The sequence below is a fragment of the Myotis myotis genome, unplaced genomic scaffold (genome assembly GCF_014108235.1).
Source record: "Myotis myotis isolate mMyoMyo1 unplaced genomic scaffold, mMyoMyo1.p scaffold_m19_p_4, whole genome shotgun sequence".
Taxonomy (NCBI): Eukaryota; Metazoa; Chordata; class Mammalia; order Chiroptera; family Vespertilionidae; genus Myotis; species Myotis myotis.
The window spans coordinates 90,681,862-90,698,144 of record NW_023416346.1 but is presented as its reverse complement, the minus strand read 5'-3'; the positions used below and the strand labels follow the sequence as shown (position 1 = coordinate 90,698,144).

The following is a 16,283-nucleotide window of genomic DNA, read 5'->3' as shown; positions in this document are numbered from 1 at the left end:
GAAGGTAGGATAGGGTTGTGGTAAGGGGGAAAGATCAACCAAAGGACTTATATGCATGCATATAAGCTTAACCAATGGACACAGACAACAGGGGGGGGGGGTGAGGGTATGAGTGGGGGGAGTTGGGGAGTAATGGGGGAGATAAGGACACATATGTAATACCTTAATCAATAAAGAAATTTTAAAAAGGCAAAAATAATGCAGCCACACACACACAAAAAAAAACTTGAATAGGCCGATAACTACTGAAGAAATTGAAGCAGTAATCAAAAATCTTTCAGCAAACAAAAGCCCTATTCTGGAGGGCTTTACGGGGGGAGTTCTAGCAAGCATTTAAAGAAGAACTAAAACCCATTCTCCTCAAACTATTTCAAAAAATTCAAGAGGAAGGGACACTTCCAAGCTCTTTCTATGAAGCCAGCATTACCCTAATTCCAAAACCAGATGAAGAAACCAAAAAGAAAGGGAACTACAGGCCAATATCCTTGATGAACATAGATGCTAAAATCATCAACAAAACTCTAGCAAATCAGATCCAGCATGACATTAGAACAGCCGTGGGCAAACTACGGCCCGCCGGCCGGATCCGGCCCGTTTGAAATGAATAAAACTATTGAAAAAAAAGGCCGTACCCTTTTATGTAATGATGTTTACTTTGAATTTATATTAGTTCACACAAACACTCCATCCATGCTTTTGTTCCGGCCCTCCGGTCCAGTGTAAGAACCCATTGTGGCCCTCGAGTCAAAAAGTTTGCCCACCCCTGCATTAGAAAGATCATATACCATGACCAAGTGGGATTTATTCTGGGGATGCAAGGATGGTACAATATCTGTAAATCAACAAATGTGATACTTCACATAAACAAACTGAGAGACAAAAATCACATAATCATATCAATCAATGCAGAAAAAGCATTTGACAAAATCCAACACACTTTCTAGATGAAAACTCTCAGCAAAGTGGGAATACAGGGATCATACATCAATATAATAAAAGCCTTATATGACAAACCTACAGCCCACATCATACTAAATGGGCAAAAACTAAAACCATTTCCCCTAAGAACACGAACAAGACAGGAATGCCCACTTTTGCCACTCTTATTCAACATGGTGTGGATGTCCTAGCCACAGTGATCAGACAAGAAGAAGAAATAACAGGCATCCAAATTGGATAGGAGGAAGTAAAAGTGTCATTATTTGAAGATGACATGCTATTGTACTTAGAAAACCCTAAAGGTTCTACAAAAGACTGCTAGATTTAATAAGTGAATTCAGGCAGAGGCTGTGCCATCTTGAAGAGGAGAGCTGCTGTGACTGGGAGCTCTCCCTCACCTCCACCCAGGGTGCCCTTGGACACCACCCAGGACCCTACAGCGACTCCAGCCAGAGGCCTACTGCCTCGGCTATGAACCCACAAACACCGACACTCCAGCCTCCCCAGCTGTAGGCTCCTGTGAGTTCCACAGCACTCCCCTCCAGCTGGCCAGATGCTTTAGCCCTGGGCGCCACAGACACACACGAACAGCCAAGCCTTACGCAGCAAACCTGGGCACCCTATACACAAGTGAACAGCCAAGCCATACACAGAAACCCAGGTGCTTAATGGAACAACCCCAGACACAGGCCGCCACCGAGCCCAATGCAGCAACCCCAGGCACCGCAACCGCACATGAGCAGCCAAGCCCTGGACAGCAACACGGGTGCCTCACACAGCAACCCCGGATGCCATGACTGCATGAATCGTCACCAAGCCCAACACATCGACCCCAGGCCTAGTGACCATGTGACCTGCCACCAAGCCTGCCACTGCAGTCACAGGCCCAGTGCGACTAGACACCAAGATCCTTTGGTGAGAGCAATAATGGGGAGACAAAGAAACAACCCCCAGAGGAAAGAAAAAGAGGATCACCAAGAAATCAAACACTTGGAGGCTAAATAGCATGCTATTAAACAACGATTGGGTTACCAAAGAGATCAAAGAAGAAATAAAAAGCATCCTGGAAACAGTGGATGCAGGAATTCCATAACACAAGATGGCTGCACCCACAGTGGAGGCAGGGATTCTATAACACAAGATGGCTGCGCCCACAGCGGAGGCCGAGTTCCTGTAATGAGCCTTAACAAGCAATCAGCAGGGAACTCAGGCTGCACCCCCTGCCCCGGTGCCGGGCCATGGGACCTGAGGCTGCGCCCCCTGCCATGTGGGGCTTGATGGGGGACATCAGGCTGCACCCCCCTGGCCCAGGCTGGGGGACCTGAGGCCATGCCCCTCATCCTGGCCTAGGCTGGGGAACCTGAGGCCACACCCCCTACCCAGCAGGGCTTGACAGAGACCTCCAGGCATGCCCCCTGCCCCGGCCCAGGCCAGAGGACCTCAGGCTGTACCCCCAGGCATGGCGCTGGGCCGGGGGACCTGAGGGTGTGCTGGGGGACCTGAAGCTGAGCCCCCTGCTTGGCATGCACTGGGGGACCTGAGGCTGTGCCCCACGAGCACCGGACCAGGAGACCTGAGGCTGTGCCCCCCACCTGGTGGTGCTTGATGGGGGCCCTGAGGCTTTGCCTTCCGCCTGGCGGGGCTTGACAAAGGTGGGGCCGGCCGGGTCTGGATCTTGCCCAATGGGAGTGGGGCAGGCTGGGTCTGGGTCTTGTGCAATTTTGAGGTTCCATGGGTGTGCAGGGACTTGACTCTGGGTACCGCAGTGTGCTCCAGACTCTGACAGAAAGATTTTCATATACATTTTACTAATTTTCTTTCATCTCTGACACTTCTATTATAGAGAAAGGGTAAACAACAATATTAAAATATTTCCTCTAATTAATCCCCATTTAATGTGCACAGATTTCGTGCACCAGGCCACTAGTGCAAAGTATCCCCTCAGGAGTTCGACCGGAAGACCAGGAATTCAATCACTCGCTTGATGTGCACTGACCACCAAGGAGTGGCGCAGAACATGGCAGGGCACTGAGGGAGCAAGGGAAGGAGGAGGCGGGGGGATGGGGCAGGAACTGCATGGTGGTGGCAGTGCGCAGGTGGTGAGGGAAGGACGAGGTGGGAAGGCAGGGAGGCGAGGAGGTGGGGAGGTGGGGAGGCGGGGAACCTGACCAGCCCTGATTACTGACCAGGCCTAGGGACCCTACCTGTGCATGAATTTCGTGCATCAGGCCTCTAGTTTTCTTATAAAATTAAACATAAACTTACCACATGACCCTGTAATCCCAGTCCTCAATATTTTCCCCAAAGGTAAAACCTGTGCTCACATAAAAATTTGTTTGAATGTTTATAGCCCCAAACTGAAAAACAAAACAAATGTTCTTCAATGGGCCAACTATACTACTTAACAATCAAATGAAATGATACTTGCAGCAACATAGATAAAGCTAAAATGCATTATGCTGCATGAAAGCACAGTCTCAAAAGTCTGCAAACTGTATGATTCCATTTGTATGACATTTTTTTAGAAAGACAAAAATATAGGGAGAGAAAACTGATTAGTGCCCAGGGTTAAGGGACAGGGAAGATTCTATAGTCTATCTGAGATAGCTGTTACAAGATTCTTTGCATGTGCAGAAAAACCAAGATGGCGGCATAGGTTGACGCCGGAGATTGCTGCCTCGAACAACCACTTCAAAACACAACTAAAAGAAGGAAAGGACATCATCCAGAACCACAGGAAGGCTGGCTGAGTGGAAATTCTACAACTAGGAGGAAAAAGAATATCATACCCAGACTCAGAGGAGGCGCAGTGCTGAAGTGAAATACTAAGGTGCAGAGTGCACATGGAGCGGGCTGGAGGTGGAGGGCGCGGTTGTTGTTTTCAGTCGGGAGGGAGTTTCAGACTCTGAGCTCCAGTTCCAGGCGTGTCTCTAGGGACCCAGACTCAAACGGGAGAAGCAGGACTGCCTGGCTTCGGTTGGAACTCGAAGGCAGCTTTCTCTCTGAGGTTGCAGCGGTTGCTGGGACTCTGTGAGGCAGAGCCCCTAGGGATGGAACTGAGAGCAGCCATAACTGCTTGCTCTGGCCCGCCCTATAGATCCCCGGGAACCCGCCCCGCCCAAGCTCTGCGCAGAGCCATTTGCCGGATAGCCTCAGGCAAAGGCTAGATTAGCACCGCCCTAGAGATCCAGCACAGAAGCTCTCCCACTACAGACACAGTGGACTCTCATAGCCAGTTAGCCTGGAGGTCAAATCACCCCCGGTATTGCCGACAACAATCAAGGCTTAACTACAACAAGACTGCTCACAAAGACCACTAGGGGGTGCACCAAGAAAGCATAAAAAATGCGGAGACAAAGAAACAGGACAAAACTGTCAATGGAGGATATTGAGTTCAGAACCACACTTTTAAGGTCTCTTAAGAACTGTCTAGAAGCCGCCTATAACTGTAGTGAGATCCTCAAGAAATCTAATGAGACCCTCGATGTTATGATAAAGAACCAACTAGAAATTAAGCATACACTGACTGAAATAACGAATACTATACAGACTCCCAACAGCAGACCAGAGGAGCGCAAGAATCAAGGCAAAGATTTAATGCGAAGAAGCAAAAAACACCCAACCAGAAAAGCAAAATGAAAAAAGAATCCGAAAATACAAAGGTAGTGTAAGGAGCCTCTGGGACAGCTTCAAGCATACCAACATCAGAATTATAGGGGTGCCAGAAGATGAAAGAGACCAAGATATTGAAAACCTATTTGAAGAAATAATGACAGAAAACTTCCCCCACCTGGTGAAAGAAATAGACTTACAGATCCAGGAAGCGCAGAGAACCCCAAACAAAAGGAATCCAAAGAGGACCACACCAAGACACATCATAATTAAAATGCCAAGAGCAAAAGACAAAGAGAGAATCTTAAAAGCAGCAAGAGAAAGAAACTCAGTAACCTACAAGGGAATACCCATACGACTGTCAGCTGATTTCTCAACAGAAACTTTGCAGTCCAGAAGGGAATGGCAAGAAATATTCAAAGTGATGAATACCAAGAACCTGCAACCAAGATTACTTTATCCAGCAAAGCTATCATTCAGAACTGAAGGTCAGATAAAGAGCTTCACAGATAAGGAAAAGCTAAAGGAGTTCATCACCACCAAACCAGGATTATATGAAATGCTGAAAGGTATCCTTTAAGAAGAGGAAAAAGAAGAAAAAGGTAAAGATACAAATTATGAACAACAAATATGCATCTATCAACAAGTGAATCTAAGAATCAAGTGAATAAATAATCTGGTGATCATAATAGAATCAAGGACATAGAAAGGGAATGGACTGACTATTCTTGGGGGGAAAGGGGTGTGGAAAATGCGGGAAGAGACTGGACAAATATTGTGCACCTATGGATGAGGACAGTGGGTGGGGAGTGAGGGCGGAGGGTGGGGCAGTAACTGGGAGGAGGGGAGTTATGGTGGGAAAAAAGAGTAACAAATGTAATAATCTGAACAATAAAGATTTAATAAAAAAAAGAAAGAAAAACTTTGCAAGAAAAAAAAGATTCTTTGCATGTGTGAAAGCTCATAGAACTGTACAAAAACAAAATTTAATTTCACTGTATTTAAATTTTAAACATTTTTTCTAAGTAAAATTAAAAATCTTTTTCTCATGTTTCTCTCAAACTTCCTACAATCTCATTTCCTTCTCCCTACCACCATAGGTCTCCTCTTTTCTGAGCTCCAGAACTAAATAACCAAGTGCCTTTCACTTTACCCACCTAAAAATATATTCTGTTTTGTTCTCTCTCCTTCATCTTCCACTCACATCTAATTAATCACCAAGATGTGTTCACTGTACTTTCTAAATATCTCTGAAAGCTGTGTACTTTTCTCTATCCTGATTACCATGACCCCAGATCATGTGTCAGCTATATTAGTGCAATCTCATCTTAACTGGTTTCACTGCCTCCAATCTTTCCCTTCTTCTGGTCCAGTCTCCATATAGCAACTAAAAAAATGAAAAACTCAAATCTCTGTAATGGCTCGTTCATTGGCTTCAGCATAGCCTGAACTCCATCATTTACAATCCCTTTCATAATCCAGCCCCTGTTCATCTCTCCAGGTTCATCTCTCATATTTCTGAACTTTGTAGCTTCCTATTCACTAGTTCTATCCAAACACTCTATGATTGAACCACACTTTAGTTCTTTCAGTTCATCAAACATGTCCCTGATGTTTCTGGTTATTGAGATGCTTCCTCAGCAACTTACCACCTCCTCCATCCCATTCTCCATCAGCTGGCTATATCATTTTCCAAGTTAAAGCTTTCACATCATTTACCAAGGGTATACCACTAACTGACCTCCATGGCTGAGTTACATTATTTTTGGCTAGTAATTTCTCTTTTTCCATAGTTTGAATATTTGGTTCCACTCTCTTCTAGCTTGTAGAGTTTCTGCTGAGAAGTCGATGATAACCTTTTGGGTGCTACCATGGTGCTACCATAATATTATGGGAGCACTTTTGTTCTGTGTTGTAATAGTCTACTTATTTGTCTGTCTCCCACACTAGAGGGCAGTGACTATGTCTTGTTCACATTTTAATGCCATCCCCTAAAACGTGCTAAATATTTAATAAGTATTTGTTAAATGAATGAATGAAAAGGTGTCATAGAAAACAGTGTCTAACATTATAGGTCATTTTGTTCTTTGTTCCTTTTCTATAATTGTTATTATTCTATGATAAACATGAGTTGCTTTTATAATAAGAACATGTTAGAATTGATTTTCTATTAAATTTATTGGGATGACATTGGTTAATAAGATCATATAAGTTTCAGGTGTATATTTTTGTGATACATGATCTGTATATTGCATTGTGTGCCCATCATCCAAAGCCAGATTATCTTCTGTCACCATATATTTGGCCTCCTTTACCCTTAACTACACCCCCACACCCATTCCATCTGGTAACCACCATACTGTTGTTTGTGTCTATAAGTTTCAGTTTTGTATTCCACATATAAGTGAAATCCTATGGTTCTTAAATTTTTCTGATTGACTTATTTTGCTTACCATGATATTCTCAAGGTCCATCCATGTTATAGCAAATGGCATATTTCATCTTTTCTTATGGCTGAATAGTATTCAATTGCAGATATGTACCACATCTTCTTTATCCAATCATCTACCGACATACACTTTGGTTGTTTCCATGTTTTCCTTTGTGTTTCTGTCTGTTAGTTTTGTTTGGTGGTTCCATACTATTTTCCTCTGTTTGCTTTTTATTTAAGTTATGTGCATCAGGTTTTTTTTGTGTGTGCTTTTGTGTGTGCGTGTGTTTACCATCATGTTTATGAAAAAGGAAGTTTCATATACGGTATTTGGTATATAGTAGTCCTTTTTCTTTTGAATGCATCTCATATCCATCCCCCTTTGTAAATTAAAAACTTTATCCCCCCCCCTTTTTGTTTTTGTTTTCATAAATTATCCCTATTTACTCTGAGTTTGTGGCTGATATTACTTGTAGATTTTTTAATATTTTGTTCTTTGGTAGAATAACCCCTTAATAATTTTCTGCAGTAGAGGTCTTCTGGTGGTAAATTGCCTCAGCTTCTGTATGTCTGCAAAGGTCTTTACTTCTCTTTCATATCTAAAGGATAACTTTCCTAAATATATCTTTTTTGGCTAGTAATTTTACTCTTTCTGTACTTTGAATATTTGGTTCCACTCTCTTCTAGCTTATAGAATTTCTGCTGAGAAGTCAATGATAACCTAATGGGCTTTTCCTTGATAGGTTACTTTTTTCATTTCCCTGGCTGTCTAGAGAATTCTTTGTCATTAATTTTTGACAATTTTAATACAATGTGCCTTGGAGAAGACTGATATAATTAGGTGTTCTGTTTGCTTTTTGGATTCAAGGATCTAGTTCTTTCCATAGGTTTGGGAAGTTCTCATCAACTATTTGTTTGAATAGGCTCTTCATTCCTTTCTACCTCTCTTCTTCTTTTGGTATGCCTATTATTCTTATACTAGTAGCCCAGTGCACAAAATTCATGCACATTGAAAGGGAATTAATTAGAGGAACTTAATTTGGACTCACTACCTAATATCAATAATATGTGAGCGTGAGGCAGTCCGCATTTCTGAAATTCAATGACATGAATTTTAGCTATTACTTTGCCAAATAAATTGACTTTACAAATATCATTTAAAAGAGCATTCAGCTTAATATTAAAAACTCTGGCTACCAAGTCAGGTCTGTTTTCAACTTTTTGCCAGTGTTGTAAATTGTTTGCAATATCTGCCCATTTGGGGCTGCATGTCATGGTTACGAATAAATCGGGCTTGCCATACTTCTTTACAATTGCCATAACATCCTGATATCGCTGCCGCATATTTCTGGGACTACCCTCAGAAGATGATGGAAGTATTATCATTTTACCAATTGGCACACTGTCATTTTCAGATCTAGATTTGCGATAATCCATCAAACCACTATATTTTTCAACTCTCAACTTAGATTGGTTTGCTTTGATGAAATTTATCCGATTGGCCTCCATTTTTGAATATGAATCCACGATAACTGTTGAGTTAATTTTCCTGCATTTACAATAGGATTGAATGTGTCCCGCACAGAGAGATGAAATCCATAATACTGCATTTGTGTGACTCGTGCCCTTACATTTTGTCTAGTATTATTGTCAATTACACTGTTGTCTCTGAGTCTTAATGCAATATCTGTTCCCCAGCCTTTTTCACCATGTGGAAAAAGAATAGGATATGTCATTGCATCTAATGTAGGAAACAGGATATTAATTTGTTTCATTTTAGTGGCATTGGGATTATTGGGATCTGGTTTACAATGAATGAGCAAGTCCTTCAAAAGGAGGTTCTCCATCTTTTTTTCTGAATATGACAGCAACCTTGGTTACACGGAGAGAATTATATCTACCTGGGTCACTGTTATGCTCGTATTTAATCGCCATTGATACTTCTGTGGGAGCAATACCTTTTGCTGCTGCTTCAGATTGGGCTTCCTATTCTGCCTCATGTAACATCTTATATGATTTTGTTAATTCACTTATTTCATGCATGAGGTTGTTGATGTTGATCATGAGTCTTTCTGAGCAACCTTAGTTTTCTGGCATTGCTAATCTTTTACTTGTAGCTTCGGCTGTATCCAAAATATAAGTTGAGCAAACTTCTGAGAAACATCATCCAAAGGATGTAAAGTTCCAGTACAGTGATAAACTTGTCTGTGTATTCTAAAACAGTATGGCCCATATCCTGATGGCGATGCAATATTTGCACCCATGGAAGCAAAAGCAAAAGAACTATTTATGGAACAAATATTTTCCATAAAATTTTTACTGTCAGAATCTTCATTTGTCATTAATCTTTTTAAATATGCCGGGTAATCTGGAAAATGTATATCATTTGAACAGACTTTCCCTTTGCTACAACATCGAGTAAATTTCCCATCGGATGGCTTTTCATCAGAGAAATTTAGTGATAGGCAAAATTCACATCAAACAGTCATTCCACCACAACTATGTTCGAGAATTGCATCGCCATGTACTCCATTTTCACTGAGAAGGCAGTTCCTACCAGTATTGGTAGTACTTGTTGATGACTGTTCTCTAGACATATTCTGTCGTCGCCACCGCCTTCTTTCAACTTCAAAGGCACGGTGGTCTTTAGACATTTTCTGTCGATAACGCGAGTGTTTTTCAGCATTAGAGTGATGTTTTTCCAGTAGCTGGTGTTCAGATACATCCTGTTGCAGGCGCCACCTTCTTTCAAGATCAGATGCACGCTGCTCTGCAGACACTTTCTGTTGATAATGCTGGCATCTTTCAGCTGCAGAGCTATGTTGTATCAACAGTTGTTCTTTAGACATAGTCCCACCTCTCTACTGTCATGGTCTGAGATGCAGGTGAATGAGAGTCCTGGCTATCAGGCCGCTGAGAGCTGTCTGACCAATGTCTGATTCTGGCTGATCCTGTGGGGGTGGGACTTCCTCCTCCCTGCTGTCAGTTTCCACAGCTGTGATAAGGAAGCTGGGGTGACAGAGGGAGCTGTGCCCTCCAAGCTGCCCTCTCTCTTGCTCTGCTCTATGTCCAGCGGTCTCCTGCTCTGCTAAGCCCTCCAAACCTCCCGCTCTCCACCAGCAAGGTCCCAGGAGCCCACGGCGTGGCTAGTGCGGGCAGCCTCAGCTCCCTGGCTGGCAAAAGTCCCGGGAGCTCAAGGCTGCAGCCGCCATCGCCTCCTGGGGCACCTGACACCTGTGTATGCAAATTAACCACCATCTTTGTTGGGTTAATTTGCATAGTCACTCTGATTGGCTGGTGGGTGTGGCTGGTGGGCGTGGCTTGAGCATAGCAGAGGGATGGCTAATTTGCATGTTTCTCTTTTATTATATAGGATTACAGATGAAGAAACTAAAGTCCATTGTTATTGTTTAAACAGAGTCACAGAAATAACAAGTAGCAAAGCTAGAATTCAAATTCAGAATTGCCCAATTCCAAAGCTCATGTTATTTCCATCTGAATTTTAAAAAAATGGTTTGCACTATGAAATTACTATGTATTTACTGGAGAAAATGTGAAAAATACACGTAGAAAGTAGAGAAAATAAAAATAAATTACTTATGAATTCAACGCTTGCAACAATTTAGTGTACTTCCTTAGACTTTTGTTCCAGATACAATTTCTGGGGTAAAATAATTATAATATTGCATATATAATTTTGCATTCTGGTTTATTACTTAATACTTTTAATGCTGGTCCATGTTCTTTATAAACATAACTAGAGACCCAGTGCACAAAAATTTGTGCATTCGGGGGGGAGAGGAGGTCCCTCTGCCTGGCCTGTGTCCTCTCGCAGTTGGGGACCCCTCAGGGGATGACCACCTGCTGGCTTAGGCCCTCTCCCCAGGGGATTGGGCCTAAGATGGCAATCAGACATCCCTCTGGCAGCCCAGCAGCCCTCGGGGGATGTCCACTTGCCAGCGGGAGCAGGCCTAAACTGCAGTCGGACATCCTTAGCGCTGCTGAGGAGGCAGGAGAGGCTCCCACCACCACCACTGTACTGGCAGCCATCAGCCTGGCTTGTGGCTGAGCAGAGCTCCTCCCATGTGAGAGCACCCTGACCACCAGAGGGCAGCTTCTGCATTGAGCGTCTGCCCTCTGGTGGTCAGTGTGTGTCATAGTGATCAGTCATTCCCAGTCCTTCTGCTGTTAAGGTCAGTTTGCATATTACCCTTTTACTATATAGGATAGAGGCCTGGTGCATGGGTGGGGGCCAGCTGGTTTGCCCTGAAGGGTGTCTGGATCAGGGTGGGGGTCCCGCTTGGGTACCTGGCCAGCCTGGATGAGGGGATGATGGCTGTTTGCAGCTGGTCACACCCCCTTAAGGGTGGGGGTCCCCACTGGGGTGCCTGGCCAGTCTGGGTGAGGGGCTGAGGGCTGTTTTCAGGCTGGTGGGCGACTGAAGCTCCCAGCCTCTCCTTTTTTCTTTTTTTTTATTCTGGGATTTATTTACCTTCTATAGCTGTCACTGGAGCTGAGAGCCGGCTCCAACTCTGAGGCCGTTGCCGGCTGAAAGCAGGTATCTGGGTTTGTTTAGATTCTATAATTGAAACTCTGTTGCCATCACTGGAGCTCTAAGCTCTGAGCCCGCTGGCAGCTGAAAGCAGGTACCTGGGGTTTGTTTAGGTTCTATAATTGCAACATTGTTGCATCCGGAGCTCAGAGCTGGGCTGCGGCAGGCTGGGAACCTTGGCTTCCTCCATCACTGGAGCAAGCAAGCCTCATGTTCGCTTCAGCTGCCTGGCTGCCAGCCGCCATCTTGGCTGGCAGTTAATTTGCATATCTTGCTGATTAGCCAATGGGAAGGGTAGCGAAGTTATGGTTAATTACCATGTTTCTCTATTATTAGATAGGATTTTAAAAGTTGCACATTATTGTCAATAGATGTTACCGTTGTATATATTTTTATTCATCTCATGTGTGGATTTCTTCTTTTTATTCCCAGGACCCACTATCTCCCATGAAGCTTACAGAGGTCAATATTGGGAACCATTCGAATCTTCAAAATAAGTCACCATGGCGCATTGAAAGCTTCACAGTATAAAAGCATTTTTGTCAAATACTTACTGTGCAGCTAGGTGTTTCTGGACTTTACAAGTAATTTAATTTACTGACTGACTTCATCAATCCTGTAGCAGTTAATTAAATATGATCTCTCTATCTTTCTTCCTTTTCCCTTCCCTAATCTGTGAAAGCCTAATTGCATATATATCTTTCCAAAGACTCTTTTCATTCTTCTTGTAAGATAAAGTGGAATTAAAAAGATTTTCGTAGAGTCTTTAACTCCCCCTGGAAAGTCCATTAATCATATCTATAAGGTCTTTGTGGTATTGAAAGTAGTCAGACTACAAGACTACATTTGCTATTTGTATGCATGTGCATTTACAAGCATGCATATGTGCAGTACATTTACACATAATTCTGCTGTGGTGTTGTGAAAATCAAGTTTTTAAAAATCTGAAGTTTTTATTCAATCATGTTTTTTTTCCTAAATAGCAATTTAAATATATGCTGAGCTGTGAACACCACCCCTATATCAGGTATCTAAAATTCAAGATTCAACAGACTATAATCAAATTGGGAATTGAACAGCAATGTAAATGTAAAACCTGATCTCTGTCATAGACATGTGGTATTCCTGAAAGTAAGTTCAGATCAGATTTCCACTCTATTAAATATAATAGTGTTTTACAGACTTTCAATGCCAGCTTGTGGTAAAATTATTTAATGACTTTTATTTTCTTTGCCACCTAGCTTTATTTTAGCCTTTATGAGTTATTGTCATGATAAAAATAAACTATAAGCCTAAATTACAGACTACGGATTTTGTTAAGGGTTTTAATAATGATTTTCAAGTTTAATTTCAATAATATTCATCAGGATAAAATTTCACAGTTGAAATTGGCATAAGGATTAGCACTAAAGATCTGTGTTTTCACCGCAAGGTTGTATACAGATAGTGATAATCTACCTAATAGTAAGATGACAATCCTTTTTTCTCTTTTTTTTTTTTCCTGTTTTTGTTTCAATGGTAATTCTGCCATTAATACAGTCTACATCTATTTCCCAATTTATTTATAATCATTCTTTCTTTTAGTCCTAGTGCCTGAATCAATGAGTATGGACACTAATGCTGCTTCTTTATAGTAATAACTAGAGGCCCAGTGCACAAATTCGCGCATGGGTGGGGTCCCTTGGATGGCCTGCAGGGATTGGGCCAAAACCCCCAGTCCAACGCCATCTGCAGCTCCTACCTGCCACTCCTGTTCATCCTGGCCCCACTGCACATGCTGTGGGCTCACATCCAATCAGTCCCAATAGGGAGAGGCTCACGCCGCCCTGCATCTGGCGCCCTCCCTCCAGAGGGGAGTAACTTGCGGGATTGGGACGAAACTGGCTCTCTAACATCCCCCAAGGGGCCCCAGATTGCGAGAAGGCACAGGCCAGGCTGAGGGACTCCACTGGTGCATGATCAGGGCCAGGGAGGGACCACAGGAGGGCTCCAGGGCATGTCCAGCCCCTTATGCCCAGTCCTGATCTGCTGGACCCCAGCAGCAAGCTAACCTGCAAGTTGGAGTGTCTGCCCCCTGGTGATCAGTGCACATCATAGCTAGTGGTTGAGCGGCCTTAGCATATCATTAGCATATTATGCTTTGATTGGTTGAACAGTCAACCGGTCACTGGACACTTAGCATATTAGGCTTTTATTATATAGGATACCTAAGAGTATTTCTCAAGCTGTGCTCTTGTGCCCAGCTGTTCATAATAGAAGTCCCAACTCTTACAGAGATCAATGAGTGTTATGGTCATCTTACAATATCAAGGAGTTGAGTTCCTAGAGGGATGTTAGGTTTACTAAATTATTTTCCCTAAAACCTTACTGAGTAGAAAAAGTTACCTGCCAAAAATAATTCAGTGTTTCAGGTTCCAGTGGACTTGAAAAAGTGATCAATCCAGCTACTTAAAGAACAAAATACCTGATTATTTTGATCCTCTGGGTAATTTTGGTCAGGATAAGACTTTTATCATAAATTAAATGGATTGTGGCAAGCATACCATTTGAGAAAATACTAGACATGACTAAATCTATCAGGGACTGCTTCTCAAAGAAGCAGTCTATGCAATCTGGGTTTCACAATGAAATTGCATATGTTCAGATTGGAAGAGTTTTCCCCTTCCTCTGTCCTTCCAAGACACTCTCTTGTTTAGGTTTCTCTTGAAAGCTTATTTGGCCATCCCCATGGTCTTATGATGGACAAGACTTGTCTTCTGTTCATATAAAAATGCACTTTTTTCTAAATGTAAACCTATTATTCCACAGCCAGTGGTCCTCAAAGCAACTCTCCTTTTCCTATCTATCATCTTCTGCCAAGGGTTTAGGCAGAATAGCTGCTAACTATAATTCAAAGTCAGAAAGAAATCAAGAACTTTGATGCATGAAGTGCATCAGCACTCATATAAATCAGGTCATAGAGCTCAGGAAAGCTATAATGCAAAGCTGACAGATTTACACTGTCTTCAAAAGGCCAAATAAATCAGTGTTTTAGCTGGGGGCTTAGCAAAATAAAGAAACCTTGTTTCTAGCTCAGCACCTTGATCTCACTAGTTTATAGACTAGCGGTTCTCAACCTGTGAGTTGCGACCATCGGAAAACACATATAGCATATTAGATATTTACATTATGATTCATAACAGTAGCAAAATTACAGTTATGAAGTAGCAATGAAAATAATTTTATGGTTGGGGGTCACCACAACATGAGGAACTGTATTAAAGGGTCATGGCATTAGGAAGGTTGAGAACCACTGATATATAGAATATCTATATAATATCATGTCCTGATCTGACTCCTTTGCCTGCTTTTCCTTGGGACCCGTCCAATAACCTCTGTGGGATCTCATTCCCCAATCTTTGGTACCAATCTTCCCCATTTGCAAAACAAAGATACTCATTAGGATCCCACAGCTAAAAGGTGCTATGTAATCTTTAGTGCTCTTAGCAGAGTTGCGCAGCGGAGGCGTGCTGGGCCCATAATCTTTAGTGCTCTTATATGTGTTATTGCAGGACTAGAATGAAGAGTTTAGCTATAACAGTATTTCTACGTAAACCAGTGTTCTCCATTCTTCCATGTATTCATTGCTGATTTGTTATTGCAGAGCTTTGAGTACTTTATTAATGTTTTCCCATTAATTCCAACTATGTCCTTGGAAATAGAATAGAAATTATTTACCCATGGTACAGCTGGGAAAATTAAGGGTAAAATAAATGAAGTGCCCTCCAAAAGCACATAGCTGTCTGGAGCAAAACTCAGTTCCCATGTCTAGTGCACACTGTTAGAGTGACTTGCCTTCTCAGTATTGCAATTACCATGGAGTAGCTTGGAACACTGAGAGCAATAAGGGCAAGATCACATTTCAGAAGAGTCCCACTGTATCCAAAATCTGAAAATATGCATTTTATACAACTCTTATTTTCTATGTAATAGAAATGTAGTATGTGCCTCTTTACCCCCACAGATCCCATGTGATACATGTTTCACACTATGTGGCATTAGCCAGTGTCATTATCTCCTCTGGAAACCCATAGAGCCCAATCTCAGAGCTGACTTTGCCAGTGAAACAAATGAGCTTCCCCATGTTTATGCCAGGTTGCACAAAATGTAGACATTGCAGTTAATGGAGATTTAAGCATAATCTTAGCATGTATATTTTAAGACTATAGAATACACATTATTTTTAAATGCACCTGAAATTTAACATGGCCCAAATTCATAGGAATGGAACAGTCATGAAGAACTGATTCCTTTCATCTCTCACTACACATAAATGTCTACATACATGTGTACACATTCACATACACTGTCCCCAAAACAGGCTGCCTAGTCATCAGGAGCAAATATTTAAATGAATAATTAACTGTCCTTTCCTTCTAGAAAAATCCAACAGTCACAGCAAGTAAAAAACATTCCATTTATACATTCTAGAACCTCTGCTCCCAGATTAACTAACGTACTCAGTTCATTCAAAAGATATGTTCTGTGTTTCTGTCAGAGTCTTAGAAGGCATCCAACAAGATTGTTCAACCCTCCCACAAGTCCCATGTTATTAGAAAATTCATGAGCTCCCTCCAATCATTGGAAAATATTTTATTAGGTGTGGTATGCCTGCTTTTCTTTAACCACAGTTGTAATGTGCCATATTCAATTGTAGTCTTGCATTTAGGTATTATGTAATATAATAATGAATGGATGGCTCATAATGGC

The 16,283-nt window shown here is 42.2% G+C and overlaps 1 protein-coding gene across 1 annotated transcript in view; it reads left to right on the top strand.

Annotated features, from left to right (window-relative positions):
* Window positions 1-12,586, top strand: part of ZDHHC15 (zinc finger DHHC-type palmitoyltransferase 15) — a 414,649-nt gene extending 402,063 nt beyond the window's left edge. The window contains exon 12 of the mRNA XM_036304662.1: window positions 11,967-12,586. The gene's annotated coding sequence lies outside the window, so the exon portion shown is untranslated. The remainder of the gene's footprint in view (window positions 1-11,966) is intronic.
* The last annotated feature ends 3,697 nt before the right edge of the window (window positions 12,587-16,283 follow it).